Genomic DNA, 17,143 nt, shown 5'->3' with positions numbered 1-17,143 from the left:
AGACTGGCCGAAGAGCAATTGGTACCCCATGATTCTGGAACTGGGCCTTCGTCCCCTTCGGATCCCCAGTCCCAAGCTCTCCCAGTCAGTACAAACGAAGACTGTGTTCGCTTCCTCAGGGATTCTCAAAACCCTAACTTTATGGATTTCATGAAGTTTGCGGCAAAAAGAGATGCGAATATTGACCCTCAGAAATATCTTTTCCTGGAATCCGATAAGAGGGATTCAACTTTGAGGCAGTATGATGCTGCCGTCAAAAAGTTAGCAATCTTCCTGAGGGAGGGGTCAGATATCAGGATTCATGACAGTTAATTCTGCTATATCCTTTTTCAGATCTTTATTTGAAAAGGGTTTTAGCAGCTAGCACTATTACGGACGAACAGTCAGCATTGAAAAAGATATTTCAATTTGGATTTAACATAGACTTGACAGATACCTATTTCTCGTCTATTCCTAAAGCATGTGCTAGACTTAGGCCCTCTGTCAGGCCTACGTCAGTTTCATGGTTCTTAAACGATGTTCTAAAACTGGCTTCCGAAACCGATAATGACACATGCTCGTTTATGATGCTCCTAAGGAAAACACTCTGTTTTTATTAAGCCTAGCTTCAGGAGCAAGAATTTCAGAACTGTCGGCTTTATCCAGAGATCCGGATCATGTTTCAATTCCTTCCCACAGGGGAAGTGCTACTTTCTTTTCTCCGGAACGTAGTTTTTTAGTACAAAGAATGAAGATCCTTTGATGAGGTGGGAACCTTGGAAGGTATTACCCCTTCCGCAAGATGTTTCCCTTTGTCCAGTTTCAACCTTACGAGCCTTTCTATCCAGGACCTCCTCTTCCTCATCGGGGCCCCTCTTTAGGAGGGAAAGGTGGTACTTTATCCACTAAAGGCATCAGGCAACAAATCCTGTACTTTATCAAACAAGCCAATCCTGACTCCTTTCCAAAAGCACATGATGTCAGGGCAGTAGCCACCTCAATTAATTACTTCCAGCATATGAATTTGATGATTTAAAGAAGTATACCGGATGGGAAATCGCCGACAGTGTTTCAAAAACGTCACTACCTTAAGTCCTTGGAAGCTCTGAAATTCAGCAGTAGCAGCGGGTAACATAGTTTCCCTGACTCTAGTTAGATTATAGTAGAAGATTCAGTCCTCCTTTCTCCACCTGCCTCACCCAACAGTTCGTCTATTCCTGCCTTGTTCATTAGCTTAGCATTCACCTTGTGTCTTAGCTTGCTTTATGATTATATAGTGTCCCTTTTGTCTGGGTTAGGGACACACACAGCTGATTACCATACTGATCTCATAGATGTTATCCCCTTATTTTTAGTGCTAGGCGGGATACCATCAGATTACAATGGTTACGGGTTTTGTATATTAAGTCATATACATTCCTGAGATATATATTTTTGTGATTGATCAAATATTTATGTAACTTTATATTAATTGCTATTGGTTTCTATTTTGATACATGTTGTTACACAGATATTATGATAGGTAATCATTTTACCTATTTGTATATATGTAAATTACCTTATATTATTAAACATAATTAGTTTTAAGGGTAATTTAAGCATAATTCTGATTTTGTTTTACTGTGTATTTGTATCTTTTTAGCAATTATATTCATTCATTTATTTGTATCTTTTATTTGAGACCTATTTTGTTTGTTTACTTTGCTTTGACAATTTCTTGTTCTGTTTCTCTGGTACGATTCTTTTCGCGCAAAGCGACACGAGCCTGAGCCCCAGAAAAAGGATTTTTGACGTAAGGGAAAAAATCTATTTTCTGGGCGATTGGCTCGTGTTCGCCAGCGAAAACACACCCCCCCCATACCCGTCCCTTCGCTCAAGATTGTCTGCTAACTTCAGGATGGCCACCAGAGGCGCAGCAGTCGCAAGCATGGGATGGAGTAGTAGTAGTACGAGCTGCTCTCTCTGTGGGGACTGGCTCCCCCCCTCTTGGAGGGTTTTGTAGTGGGAGATTTCTATTGGCATTTGGCTCGTGGTAGTGGTCTCACTCGCCTAGTGTTCATACCGGACACCCTCCTAGAGGGTGAGCGAGTCAGTTGTACTGACCTTTTTCTTTATTTTATTTATTCTCTGGTATGTGTTAGTACATTTACCCTAGAAATAATAGATTAAAGGATATTTCGCTGGCGACACGAGCCAAAATCGCCCAGAAATAGATTTTTCCTTACGTCAAAATCCTTGATTTATAACTAAAATCTTGCTAATTCACTTTAGTATTTTCTTTAATGAATTTATATTATTGCTGTTTTACATTAATATGATATTTGAAAATTAGTAAATCATCATCCAAAAAACATACATCGCATTTTAAGAGAGAGAGAGAGAGAGAGAGAGAGAGAGAGAGAGGAGAGAGAGAGAGAGAGAGAGAGAGGAGAGAGAGAGATTATCGTAGTATTTGTAAAATACTTTCACATATGATTTTGTTAATTACAGATTATTATTATTATTATTATTATTATTATTATTATTATTATTATATTATTATTATTATTGAAAATGATTATTAAATAAACCATAGTACGCAGATATGTACCATAAAAATCTCTCATTTCAGTAAAAGAGAGAGAGAGAGAGAGAGGAGAGAGAGAGAGAGAGGAGACGAACAGAGAGAGAGAGAGAGAGAGAGAGGGAGGGGGGGGGTGGAAATTTCATGAGCACTTGATGGCAGCAACAAATCAGCTCCTTCCCCCTCCGGTCACTTAACTTGATACATATATCTGAGTTTTAGTACCTGGAGTTAGAGAAAGAATCTGACTGGGATTTCCTTCATTCTTCCATAATTTTTTAAATTATAGCTAAAATCTTACTAATTCACTATGGTATTTTCTTTAATGAATTGATATTATGCTGTAAATAATATTAATATTTGAAAATAGTAAATAATTTATTTATATACAAAAAAACATACATCTTTGTAGTAGATGAGAGAGAGAGAGAAGAGAGAGAGAGAGAGAGAGAGAGAGAGAGAGAGAGAGAGAGAGAGAATTATTACAGGCGGGTCCCCGGGTTACGACGGGGGTTCCGTTCTTAAGACGCGTCGTAACCCGAAAATCGTCGTAAGCTGGAAACGACGTTCTTGAAAACATGTCCACAGGGAAAATTTCACTACTAATTTGCAATTTTTCTTAGGGCCGTATCTCTAAAATTATCACTAATTTACTTTTTTTCATGTGCAACACTGGTGTTATTCAAAAAATTACTGTATATTTTCATTAAAATACAAGAGAGAGAGAGAGAGAGAGAGAGAGAGAGAGAGAGAGAGAGAGAGAGAAGAGAGAGAGAAATAACTCCTTAGGTTTCAATAGATTGAAAATGAACGTCTGTAGGCAACTTTTTCCCCCTCCCATAAATATTATATCTCCAGAGAAGAGAGAAAACAGAGAGGACTGTGCAATTATGTTTGTCTGTCTATCAATTCTTTTGCTGAGAGCGAGAGAGATAAAAGGAAGAAATAGAAACACCAAATGTATGACAAGTATCTTGTAGAGAGAGAGAGGAGAGGAGAGAGAGAGAGGAGAGAGAGAGAGAGAGAGAGTTGTCCTTACAGTATTTAAAAGAGAGAAATGGAATGATTATTTGTATTTAAAATACTCAGATATGAATTTGTACTTAGAATATTATTATTGGAAAATATTATGATAAAACTTATTACATTCCACGTCCATGAAAAGGATCTCATCTCAGTAAAGAGAGAGAGAGAGAGAGAGAGAGAGAGAGAGAGAGAGAGAGAGAGAGAGAGAGAGAGAAGAGAGAGAGAGATTACATAAAACCATTAAATTCGTTGACCATTGTATGGCATTGTTAAGCTTGAGTGTCACTCGAGTTGAGGTGGGAAATTGATACAGAAAAAGACAAAGGAAGAATTTCTTTTGAAATTAGTTATCGTATTATTACTACTTCTCTTATTATTATTATTATTATTATTATTATTATTTGAAAATATAATAAACACGTGCATCTACCATAAAAAATTCTCTCATCTCAGTAAGAAAGAGGAATTATCCTTACAAGTGAAATGGAAAGGTCATTTTCATCCTTTAAAATACGACCATTATGAATTTTGTAATTAAAGTTTTAGTTATTATTATTATTATTATTATTATTATTATTATTATTATTATTATTATTATTATTAAATAACTGAAATTATCAATAAACATTTTACATACTAGTACCATAACAATTCTTTCATCTCGGTAAAGAGAGAGAGAGAGAGAAAGTGTTTATCTCTCTCTGTTTATAACGCTTCCAGCGAAAGAGAGGGAGGGAGTTTACCACCACTATGTATGACACATTATCATCTTGTGTGGCAAAAGAGAGAGAGAGAGAGAGAGAGAGAGAGAGAGAGAGAGAGAGAGAGAGAGAGAGAGAGAGAGAGAGAGAGTTAACCTTAATTAAAAGTGACATGGATAGATACTGTCACATATGAATTTTGTAATTACAGTTATTACTATTATTATTATTATTATTATTATTATTATTATTATTATTATTATTATTATTATTATTATTTGAAAAGTATTAAAAGCAAATAGTACAAGTACATAAAAAATCTCGAGTCTCAGTAAATGAGAGAGAGAGAGAGAGAGAGAGAGAGGGGGGGGGGGGGGGGGAAAGTCAGAACCACATGATTGCAACACTGCAGCTCTCCCCCAGCTCTTCCCCCTCATGGCTGTCACAGAACTTGATATATAGCTGACAGTTTTAGTACCTGCATCTCGAGAAAAGGTTACTGGAAGTTACTTCAAGAAGACTGGGATTTCCTTCATTCTTCCATAATTTTTTAAATATAAGCTAAAATCTTACTAATTCACTATGGTATTTTCTTTAATGAATTGATATTATTGCTGTATAAATTAATATTAATATTTGAAAATAGTAAATCATTATTTTCATACTAAAAAAAAACATACATCTTTGTAGTATAGAGAGGAGAGAGAGAGAGAAGAAGAGAAGAGAGAGAGAGAGAGAGAGAGAGAGAGAGAGACGAGAGAATTATAGTGATTAAAATTTTCAGACAAAGGAGGAAGAGAGAGAGAGAGAGAGAGATAGAGGAGAGAGAGCGAGAAGAGTGATTATTTTTTCATGGAAAATACCAAAGAGAGAGAGAGAGAGAGAGAGAGAGAGAGAGAGAGAGAGAGAGAGAGAGAGAGAATTATAGTGATATTTCATTGGAAAATACAAAGAGAGAGAGAGAGAGAGAAGAGAGAGAGAGAGAGAGAGAGAGGAGAGAGAGAGAGAGAGAGAGAGAGAGAGAGAGAGGAGAGAAACTGTGCTAAACTATAAAGGATTCTTATCTTATCATAGTATGTGTTTTTTAAAAGCGTCGTAAACTCAGAGCGTCGGAAAGCGTCAGCGTCGTAACTCGGAACAAGCGTCGTAAACCCAGGGCGGATTTTTCAATGAATATTTAAGAAAAAGCATCGTAACCTCGGAACGTCGTAAGCCGGACCCGTCGTAACCCGGGGACCGCCTGTACTTATTATGTGATATAATTTCAAATTATTAACTTACTAATACAGTATTAATCAAAATTAATATTTGAAAATTAGTAAATCATTTTTGTATCATAAAAATGTATTAGTCATGAAAATAAACATCAAAATACATAATTAGTGATTATTTTCGTAGGAAAATTCCGCGAATAGGCGAGTCCGTCCGCAAATAATTTTCTAGATAGGTTCCAAAGAAAAATCCGCGAATGTGTGAGTCCGCAATTCCAGAGAACGCGAATACGGGGGGGGAACACGGTACAGTGGTACTCGACATACGAAAGGCTCAACTTTCGAAAAACTCGGAGATACGAAAGCAAATACGAAAAAAAATTTTACAGCTCTACATACGAAAATTGCTCAAGTTACGAAAGGTTTGTTGCTGTAAAGTCCCGAGATAAGCCCGGACCACCGAGAACAATTTTAAAACTCCCGCGCCGCCAACCGAGTAAATTCGCCACCATCCTCCCGCTCTCCCATTGGTTCCTGATGCTAGTCACCCCATAAGATCATGCTCTCCTATTGGTGCTTTAAGTATTCTATTGGTAAAAGGATGCTGTAAATTGAAAAAACTTATTCATGCAATACATTTAATTAAAAAAAAAAACCATTAGGTAAAGATAGAATAAGAATAGAAAAAATGAATGGTTATTATACTGTTTGTAGTTTCAGTAGTTGAAGAGAGATAATGAAAAAAATTAAAAATTATGGCTTACTGTGTACTAGGAAGAGTGATTGCTTGGCGATCGTTCGATACTCGTAAGTGCTGGATATAAACAGAAGTTTAGAAGCTTTTTTTTTGTTTGTTTATTATAGTTAATAGTTACTTAATGATTATTTGAAATGAGTACATGCAATACATTTGATAAAAAATTGTGAATTAGATATCATAAAATATAAAATAAATCACTGCCAACAAATACGTATTTTTTTCAGAATTCTTCTTCTGTTTTATATTACGTTATGTATATGTTTTCATTATAGCTGTCAGTAACTCGGTATCTCCATTAGGTAAAGATAGAATAAAGATAGGAAATGAATGGTTATTAATACTGTTTGGTAGTTTCATTAGTTGAGAGAGATACTAATGAAAATTTATGGCTTACTGTGTCTTAGGAAAAGTGATCGCTTGGTGTTTGTTTGGTATTCGTAAGAGCTGAATGTAAACAAGCGATTGGAAGGTTTTTTTGTTTGTTTGTTTGTGTATTATAGTTAATGATTAATTAATAATTATTTGAAATGAGTACATACTGATTATTTATACATTTTATTGGCCTATTCTAAGCTTTTAGCTTCTTAGGTTTAGATGTCAGAATCATAGACTATAGGCTACAGTAGCAAGCCGCTAACATAGGCTAGGCTTATTGCTAAGGGACATATGCTAAAGTCCTAATATATGCAGTAAAAATGGGGTTGAACATTACATGCAGTTGAATATTACTCAAGTATGTACAGTGTTTTTGCCTTTTTGGAGTCATATTTCTTCCGTCATCGGCGTCGTAACCCTAGAACATGTGTTTTAGGCCTGGAAATATAATTTACTGGGGTGTTTTTGGAGGGCTTGTTGGAACGGATTAGCCATTTTTACATGTAAAATGTGTCCAAGATACGAAAACTCATGATACGAAGGCGCCTCGGAACGGATTAATTTTGTATCTCATGGTACTACTGTACAGGCACTCCCCAGACTCCCGTTAACAGTGGGGGGTTCTGTTCCGATGGCTTGATGATAAGCAAAAATCTGTGATTTACGGGGCTCATGGCGCTGATAACAAGAGTTTGGTGCTGATTACTGTTTAATGGGGCCTCTGTTAGGCATGTATCTGTGCTATAACACTATTATCGGCACCAATAACTGGAAATCAGCACATTATGAGGCCAAAAATCTGCGCTAGACAAGTGCCATAAAACTGGACCGCTAATAAACCAAGTCATAGCCTGGGGCGAGATGTGAAGAGGTCGCCCAACCACCAATCTCCCCTCCCCCTCCCAACAAGTGAGTGAAGAGGGTGAAGTAGAGATCCTTCCCAAAGGAGAGGATGCCACCTATTAGGAAAGATTACCTGGAGAGAGAAATGAGAATGAAGGGGCGGCTACCAAAGTTGCCATCGGAACCGAAAAACCTCCGACGACGCTCAGCAACCGTCTTCTGAAGTTTCCTCCAGGCAAACTCTTGGCAGTGCATGCGGCAGGAGCAACACCCAAAAGTAATCATAAAAGATATACTGTTCTGCCTGTTACGAACCGAGAGAAAGAGGTCTGTTCCAAGTTCGATATGAAAATAAACAAAAAGAATTCATCACCAACAGCTGAAACTGGGGATACAAATATAGAGATACACACAACACAACAAAGGGTTTATTTACAAGCTTACTAACAAAGATAAATGCAGAATGGTGTCTCCTATTTACATACCACAAGTAAAATTCTTACTATGCGTTGAACTAGGGGGAAACGGTGGGGAATGGAAGTATAGCTGGTCAGTTTTGCACCGTCGGAGATCTATGCTCGAAGTGGTGGCTTCACACAAGGAGAACTGTAAATTCTTTGTTGTCTATTTGACTCCGTATTGCAGAAAAACAATGTATGTATACTCTTGATGCTTGAAGGGAAGGAACTCCTCAAAACACCTCTTGTATAACGTTTTCTTCTCTGAAGTCTTGCTACGTAAGCTAAATGCCTCGGTCGTCCACTCCGGACGACTCTTGACCAGATCCCGGTGAAACTCTCGAGTGCCTTTTCCTCTCTGATCCTTCGTCTGTTCCTTCTTCTCTAATCACTCTCTGATGATCTCTGACCTCTGCTGCTGAGCTCTCACTGATAATCTGATTTGTGACTCTTTACTGATGATCTGCTCCCTCCTACTTCGTCAGTCATATTTATACACGAACGTTCACAGGCTCCCGAGATAACTGGAACTTCTTAGAAGGATCTGGACAAAGTATTACATCAGAAATCGCGGCGTCCCTCACGTCACGTCGGCGCCTGTCAAGTTCCACACACCTCCTGCCGATTCTAGAACCATCATGAGAACAGGCACCTCCAACAATTGTGCGAATGCCTCCTTGCTGCAGAACTTCTCTAAGATGCGTTTTCCTTTCCTTTATCTTTCTTTGCTATAAAGCAATTACCATGACACTGCCCTTACAAGCAGAGGGCATGAGGATGTGATGGGGGTGAATGTTTTGCCCTTGGCCAACCCCCAACCCCCTCAAGAGGCAAGAGGGGGAAGGCAGCCTTCAAGGCCATCACAAATCATGGGTTATCTAACACAGTCTACTTTTCAGTATATAAAAAAGTAAGAAAAGAAAATATCCCACTGGGAAACTTTGAGTTCAACGATAGTCATGCAAGAAGCACAAAAACACGCTTGCATCGTATGAGGGCCGAAAAGCAAATTGGAATGCTTACATTTCGGGCAGGTGGGTATTCCGCATACCAGACGGTAGTTACTGCCTAATCACCTTGGTTGGCAAGAGTTTTTAGCTGCCATTTTTTCCAGCTTTGCTGAACAAAATAATTCTTTATGTAAAGGACCAAGGGTTTGTATATTGTGTAGGAACAATGGGTCCTTGAGTATAAATACCTTATCACTTTTATATTTTATCATTATTGAAAATTTCATTTAGAGAAGCCATGGAAAAATAAGCTAGCCTATCATAAAACTTTGCAAAGACTACAAGAGTCATGGAAATTTGCTCCATGTTTTTATAGATAGATTATCTAAGGGTTGTCTCATTTTAGAAGCAGGGTAATTATATCAAATACTTCAGCAATTGTTGTGTTCAATCTTTCTGATGTTTAGGCATATACATACATGTATTTTACAATCTTAGACTATCATATGATTACCTAGTTTTTATTTTGTACATCACTAACCCATGACTTGCAATTGGCCCCTTTCATTCTCTGCATTATAAATGCAGGTTGACTGATGTTGTCTTTCTCTTTTAAAGTGGGGCTGAAGTATCCAGGAGGGTTTTTATGGCACACTCATGCTATTAGATACAAGAAACTGGTTTTGTTTTTGGAAAATTTTTTCAACAGGGGCTTAAATAAGTATCATGTTGGGGGTAAAATATCCCCTCTTCTAATTTTGTAACTTTAGGGTGCTCCTAAAAAGGAAAGTTACACATCTCTGGAGTCAAAATTGATGTGCAGAATTAGTGAAAAATTCAGATTTGGAAGTTACAAGTTCTTGTTTAAAGGATCTAACATTTTAGTTTTGATTACTATGGCATGTATGTACATTTTAGGGTATGCTAGTTGTTCATCGGTCGGCCTTCCACAACTTTCTTCACGTATTTGGTCGTTACTGGCTACTGCACCTTCTTATTTACTCCTTTTCCAAGACGGCGCACAGTCACTGAACGCGAAAGTTTCTTGAAAATTATATGAAAATTTTGTGGTCTTTTGGTTTTCATTTCAAGAAATTTATGTTTGTGAGCTTTAAAAGGTATTCTGTGTATAATTTTTTTATTAGGGTCCCCAATTTTTTTGTTTGAATACGTATTCCTTAATTTTTGACACTTTTACGAATGAAGAGTAACTAGGTAAGGATATGTTACTTACATGAAGAAAATACACAAGAAAAGTACAATTTATGATATGATTTTCTATGGAAAAATGAATAATTGTACTAACATCATTTTCAGTTTTAAAAAAAAATTTTTAAGTAATTTCTAGGTATTGACATATTGAATATAATGTTGACAATGAATTTTAATGTGACAATGTGCTGCAATATCAAAATATAGATTGGTTAAAGAGAGCAGTATATTTGAATTCATAAATTAAATACATATCATTATTCAGAATAGTAATACTGTAGCTGTAAAAGGCTTCTTGAAGCAGAGGAATTTCAGAAGTTCTCAGTTATTGACAATGGCTCTTGAACACCAGGTACTATTGAAAGGTCAGTGCATTTGCTGTTGATGTTAAACTACTGGCTCTGAAGTACAGTATTTAATAAGATTAGAACTATATGTTTGATCTCATTGTATTAAGTAATTGTTATCAAGAGTTGCATGCTGGTTTAGGCTTAATATAACTGGTAACCCATTTGAAATTAAACATTATGATAGGTGTAATTCAATTTTTGTACATTGATAAAAATAAGCATGCAATGGTGCTTTGGAGAAGAATTTTTACATTTTGCAAGGTAATACCTACATGCATTGTATATTGGTGCCATTAGGATCTGCTAAAATTTACAGCGCTTAAGCTACTGATGGTTTAACAAGAAAAAAAAAAAGAGCTTCAGAATTTTGCAGTTTTCCATGTTAAATTCTCATTTTTTTAATAAATTTAAGCTATAATTGACTTAAAAAAAAAAACCCCCCCCCCAACTCATTCCTTTAACATTTAGGCAAGACTCTTGATTTGTAACATAAATTTTATATATTAGGCGTGCACAAAATTTTCAGGTGTTGTCCTCAAGAGGTGAAATGTTCACCTTTTGTCTTATTAGTGGTATAAAATTTAAGTTTTATTTTTAATCAAATAAAATACATTCATTGAAATACTTTCAATCCATTCATATTCATGAAGACTAGAAGAAAATTGTTCTAACATGCAATCACTGTACGTACATACTAACTTAGTGCCTGACAATTCAAAAATAACTTTTTCTTTTTCCTCTTTTACTGTTAATCCTTTCAGAGTTTTGTGCCTGACAATCCAAAAATAAAATTTTCTTTTTCTTCTGTTACTGTTAACCCTTTCAGAGTTTAGCCTCTTAACAATAGTGCTGTCCGTTGTGAGTAATGCGCTTGGTTAGTTTATGCACAGTTCACTTTGAGCATTTATGTTTTTCTATTTGTAATAATGTAATGCTGATGGTGAAATTTGTTGATGACATCCATCACAAAGACTACCCAGACATTTTTGTCTTACATGACTATTAGGGATCCAGATATACAGTATTGCAGACACATGACCATTTCTATGTTCTGTAAAAGTTAGAAATATGCATTTATTGAATGTAAAAAACTAAGAAGTATTTCATAAAAGTGGAATTATTTAAACATTTTTTTTATTAAGAGTTTCAATTCATTTTTGTTTACGGTTTTGTGTATATGCTTACTTATCAGTTATCGACCACCATTTTCCAAAATGACCATATCTTTTTTTGCTGCTGTAGTCATTTTAGTTACAAGTTATGTAAATATAATAATCATATTTGGCAGTAGTACATTGTGTAGTCAAGATTCCTATAGGACCCATTACACTTTCATTCACGAAACTTCAATTCCACTACCAAACAAAGCTTTGTGCACTTGTCACAAGATAAGGTTACAAAATTACATACAATAACCATAAACTATGGTGTGTAATTTATAGTTTATATTAATTTTTTCACTTCTTCATTGAACTGTTTGAGAATGACTTGAGATGTTTCAGGAATATGATTTTGAAGTTAAATTTTCCCAAGCGAGACATGAATGTCAATAATGATAATTGTTGGGTAAGTGTTGTATTTTATTTTAATAATATATATACATAGAATTTTTATCAAACATATATACATTGCATTTTAATATATAAACATTATTGTTCTCTTGCTTAAAGACTGTTAGCTTCCAAAGCTAGTTTTAATTTATTTGACCAATAGGAGAAAAGCTGTTAGCCATTTAATGGAACAAACTACTAACTATGTTTTTCCTGTTTTTTTTAAATTGTTTCCTTGGTTTTTTAATTGATGCTTGGAATTGGCAGTAATCTTTAGGTACTCATCTTGTAAGTTTATTGGCTAACTGCATTTTCGATGAATACAAAGCTGCTATCAGATAAAATTCATTAGCAGTTTACAGAGAGTAGGAATGGCAAGTAGCAGTTTTACTTTTTGGAGTTTAATCATTTTCACTTCTTGAAAAGTAGAATAGTTTTACTGTAATAATTTTCTGTTTATTTTGCTGTTTACTATTTGTCAAAAGCCATGAGCGGATTTTGGAGTCTTGCACTAGCTGAAAGGAATGAGTCTCAATAAATTATAATTTGATTAGTACATCAAAACCGTCCTAGTTCAAATCAGTTGCTACCTCTGGAGTAAAAAATTTTTGTGCGCTGGAATTTTAATAAAAAATTTCTTATTGCAGAAGGGGTAGCATAGTCTTTATGCCAGCAAATAATTACTTATTTGGAAATTATACAATGTCCACTGCTCAACACATATCATGGTAACTATTTTCATATTTGTAACAGGATTTAAGTAATTTATAATCAAGCAAAATAAAAATCCTTTCAATAGGAGTGACTATCCACCAGGAAAAATAAGATATTTATCTATATCAGGTAATGTGCTGTAAGTTTCATAGTAAAAGCACAGCATATTGTTAACACAGCAAACAAGCACTTGTATGGCTTGTCCCTGTTAATAATTAGAGAGCTTCACCATTTACAGTACTTGAAGCTCAGTGTAATAATAGTTTTACTGGTTTCTGAGTTTCTATGTATTGAATGCGCATTGGCAAATTGAATATTAACCATGAAATGAACATTTGTTAATGAATGATGCCTGATACTAGAATGACATTTTTACAGATGTGTGTAAAATATATATATATATTTGAACATGTAATGAAGCAAGTGAAGTCTGTATGATGTTATTGCAAATAAAATGTCATGGTTTACCACTTTGACGAGTTTTATTAGGCTCAGAAAACTTAGCAATACTGTCTTTATTAATATATAGTATATATATACAGTACTTCAGCGTGTTTATACTGTAGCAACAACCCTCATTTCAGTGCATATCAAAGTTAAAATGCCATGCTATACAATGTTATATAATAGTACATACAGTATTCATACACATACACTAATTCAAGAAGTCATTGAAATGGGAATCTGTTGTTATTGTATTTTGATATATTAAAACAACCAAATAACCATTCACTGTTAATGCTATATGTGCATTATGTCCCTTAAATTCATGAGGAGCCAGAGAGTTTACTGATTTGGAGATTCCATTTTCATGAATGAGGTTCACAGTCAAGGCTCTGCTGTAGCATGTTTATACATACTAGCTTTTACAAGAGCTGTGCTGTACATGCATATGTATTTATGGGTGTAAATTGCCACCCCAGATCCTATAAAGTACGTAATTTTATGATGGATGGTAATTTTCATTGAACAAGTTTTGCAATCTCTGATTTTAGAAATTGAAGTGAAGTACTCATGGGATCTGTATGCATAGATATGTTATCCATGAGTAAATGAAGAATGGGGAAAAGTCCCAAACTGGCTTAGTTATTTTGGAGTTTTTGTCCATCAGCTGCAGTTATTGGATATGGCCCAGATAGAGTGAAGCTTGAGTAAATCTGCAAAATATTCTTTATCCACCTGGGTTGAAAAAGATAAGTTGGCAAAAGAGAAATAATCATTAGTGACAGCTTTTCTACTGCAGTAGGACGTTTTGTGCTCACAAAGCCAAATACATTAGCATATTTGACAGTATTGTATCTCAGTGTCAGACTTATACTAGCCTTCTAGCATTCATACTGTATGTTAATTTTAGGCTCAATGTGAAAATAATTGTGCTCAACCCATCAAGTCACTTTGTAATATCTCCAGTTAGCATATTGGTATGCTCATGGTCTAAAAAGGGATATGAATTTATATGAGTATATATAGATACTGTATGTGTATGCTGTATATAACAAACAGTTAATATCATGTTTGATATCTATGACATAAATTAGAACTAAGAGAGCCATTTCAGATTATAATATATTCTCTATATACAGTATAAACCTTTATAAAGTGTTTGTAACATTTTTTAACAAAACTGCAAGCTTTCATGATAAATGCTTGATTAGTAGTTAACTGTACAGCATCATTTTTCCATATGCACGCACATATATATACGAGATATATATATATAAATATATAAACATATATATTTTATACACGTGCACTTTTTACCTCTAGTCAAATAAAAATTAGATGATAATTTTAATCTATGCACAAAATATTGAATTTGGGTTAAGTTTTTGACCCTTGCTGCATGATCAATTGTTTGTTCTCACCTATAAATTGGTTTTTAAATACTTTTACCTGGAAGTTCTCCATTAAAGACTCATGCTGAATTATTACAGTCGTCATTGTGACAATGCATTCAGTGTACATCATTGCACAAGAATATTAATACATGTACAGGATTTGTATAAGTTATGTACGTATTCTTTCAAATTGCAACATATGTATTGTACCACACACTATTACATACGGTTCAGCATGTTTCCAAGACGTACAATGTTTGATAGAGAAAGTACTGATTTTAGCAGAAGTACTATGGGCAATAAATCCCTTACAATTGGTGTTATTTCCAGAAATGGAACTACTGATGTATAATTTAGTACCCCAGTCAAGATTATTACTGTACATATCCAGAGGGTAGACTTCATGGTTATCCAGGATTAGGAAATACTGAAAGTTGTTCTTTTTGCTTTTTTAGTATTATAATTATTTTTCAGTAAGTTGTAACTTATTATTACAATGCAATATATTTATTAAGAATAAAGTTCATGCCATTCCTACAAGTTAAAAGTTTTTGTCAGTAGCCAGGTTAAAATGTGTTAATAGCAATAATCTTATCCAGTACAATCTTATATTCTGCAGTTTGTATTATGTTTTATTCTTTAGTTTGTTTACTTTTGTCACATGTCGAAAGAAGCCTCTTCTGTGAAGGAAAAGTCTCTTTACACTTTCAGTACTGCATTTGTTAGCTCCCCATGTCTGTTTGTCTTTATTGCAAAGCATAACAAGTGAATTTTATGCTTCGAAGTAAAAATATACAAGGGTAAAAAGCTACGTATTTCCTTCTAAACAAATGGGATTCTGGTTACTGAAATATGTGACAATGTATAGTACTGCAGGCTTTTTGTTCTGTAGGTAATAATAATATTTTTCCATAAAAACTGTTAGTATAATTCTGTTCTCATGGTCTCGTTTTAGGGCCACAGGTCATAGCCAAATAGAATTATCCTTTGTAAGGGGGTTTATTTGCATTTTATGTAATGTAACTAGGAGCATTTGATTTCATACAGCCTGTTAGTACACTTTTTTATGTTGCCCATATTTGAGTTTTATGTATTATGCATACTGTATTGCTCAATTTAAGTATTTTAATATTTTTGTTTTTGTTTTTAAGCAGAAGCAGCTTAACTCCCTCCGATTATCACTAATTATCACTAACCTGGATATCCTCAATTCCTCAGTGAAATATTTTAATTAACATTGCTGTGATATTTTCATATCATTCCTTTTACGTATAATATTATATTGTATATACAGTATTAGTTGATTAACAAGAAATAATCACATTTGCTCTTGAGATTTGAATTCTATTTTAACTGCTGTGTACAACAGATGACATTATTTTATTTTTGTCATATTTTCTAAGATAACAGACTTATGAAAAGTAAAGTATCCTGATTTGTTAAATGATTATGCCATACTGTCTTTCACACATCCTGTTTCTTGGTTTGTGTTGTGCTAGTAGTTACGAGAGCATCCTTATACGCATATGGAATTTATAAATAGCTACTTTGCTGTGAGTAGTTATTAAATAACATAGATCACTTTAGAGCTGCACTTAACTTTGTCTTTTCACAGGAATGAGATTAAAAGCCTAATAGTTGGTGTAGCCGTTTTCATGGTAAGTTTACAAATGTAACTATTTTGTATAGTAATATATTTTATCGTTTAAATACCAGCTTCAGGCTCTTCATCTCCTTCAAAAATGTTTTGTAAATTTAGCCATTGATTGTTGTATGGTTAGTTGGTTCCTGATTTGTAATTGTTTGAAAACCTAGTTTTTTTTCTTTTTAGTATTCATGCAAAGCTGAATATTTTTTGTTGCAAATCAATGCACAAATGAATAAAAAATATGCCATCCCATTGTGGGATGTATTTCACAGTGATATTTTTAAGACAAGAAATCTTTCATTGGTTTTTATTCTTAGAAAAATATTAGATGTTATTAGTTCTCATCAGTTCTGTAACCAGAATTTAGGATTTTTTCACCTTTCTTGTTAAGTATGTTGCAAATGTAAACAGTGATTTATTTCTTAGCCAAAAAATATTTTGGTCACTTCAGCTTTAAGTAAGCACAATACAGATACTCCCTGCTTTATGACCATTTGCCGTATGTCCATTGGAGGTTTGATGAGGATTGCCAAAATAAAAGATGATATATAAATTAGAAGTTTGAATTTTCCTTATGATTCATAACCAGTTGCTGTGCACTGCAGCTTCATTGCACCCATGGCTCCTGGCATTGTGTGTTCAAAGGGGGCTGGAATGTCCAAAAGCGACTAATTGAATATGAAGTACATACAACTTGACTTTCAGTAGTTGCTCTGAACTAAATTACAGTCAGAGAAATAGAATTTACTCTCCTCTTTTAAAAGCTGAGCTTCTTAAAGGTTAATGCAGTATCTATTTACTACAATAATTCTGTTATCAACTTAGGACTTGGGAACTGCTTCCAAATAAATGGCAACTTACCATCATTATAAAAATGTTAAAAAGTTTAAAGATCTGAGTAATCCTTAAAATAGTATAGACATATATCCCACACCGCAATGGCCCAGCTCTCTGCTGAAGTGGGG

The 17,143-nt window shown here is 34.6% G+C and overlaps 1 protein-coding gene and 1 long non-coding RNA gene across 3 annotated transcripts in view; one reads left to right on the top strand and one right to left on the bottom strand.

Moving 5' to 3' along the window:
- Nucleotides 1-16,369, top strand: part of LOC135222265 (uncharacterized) — a 41,175-nt gene extending 24,806 nt beyond the window's left edge. Inside the window, exon 3 of the long non-coding RNA XR_010316253.1 lies at nucleotides 16,146-16,369. This is a non-coding gene — a long non-coding RNA (uncharacterized LOC135222265). The remainder of the gene's footprint in view (nucleotides 1-16,145) is intronic.
- Nucleotides 1-17,143, bottom strand: part of LOC135221955 (palmitoyltransferase ZDHHC22-like) — a 307,849-nt gene that overhangs the window by 94,521 nt on the left and 196,185 nt on the right. The gene's annotated exons all lie outside the window — the stretch shown is intronic.

The sequence above is a fragment of the Macrobrachium nipponense genome, chromosome 3, assembly GCF_015104395.2.
Source record: "Macrobrachium nipponense isolate FS-2020 chromosome 3, ASM1510439v2, whole genome shotgun sequence".
In the NCBI taxonomy this organism is placed as follows: domain Eukaryota; kingdom Metazoa; phylum Arthropoda; class Malacostraca; order Decapoda; family Palaemonidae; genus Macrobrachium; species Macrobrachium nipponense.
The sequence above is the reverse complement of the archived record's forward strand: the minus strand, read 5'-3'. Positions and strand labels throughout refer to the sequence as shown.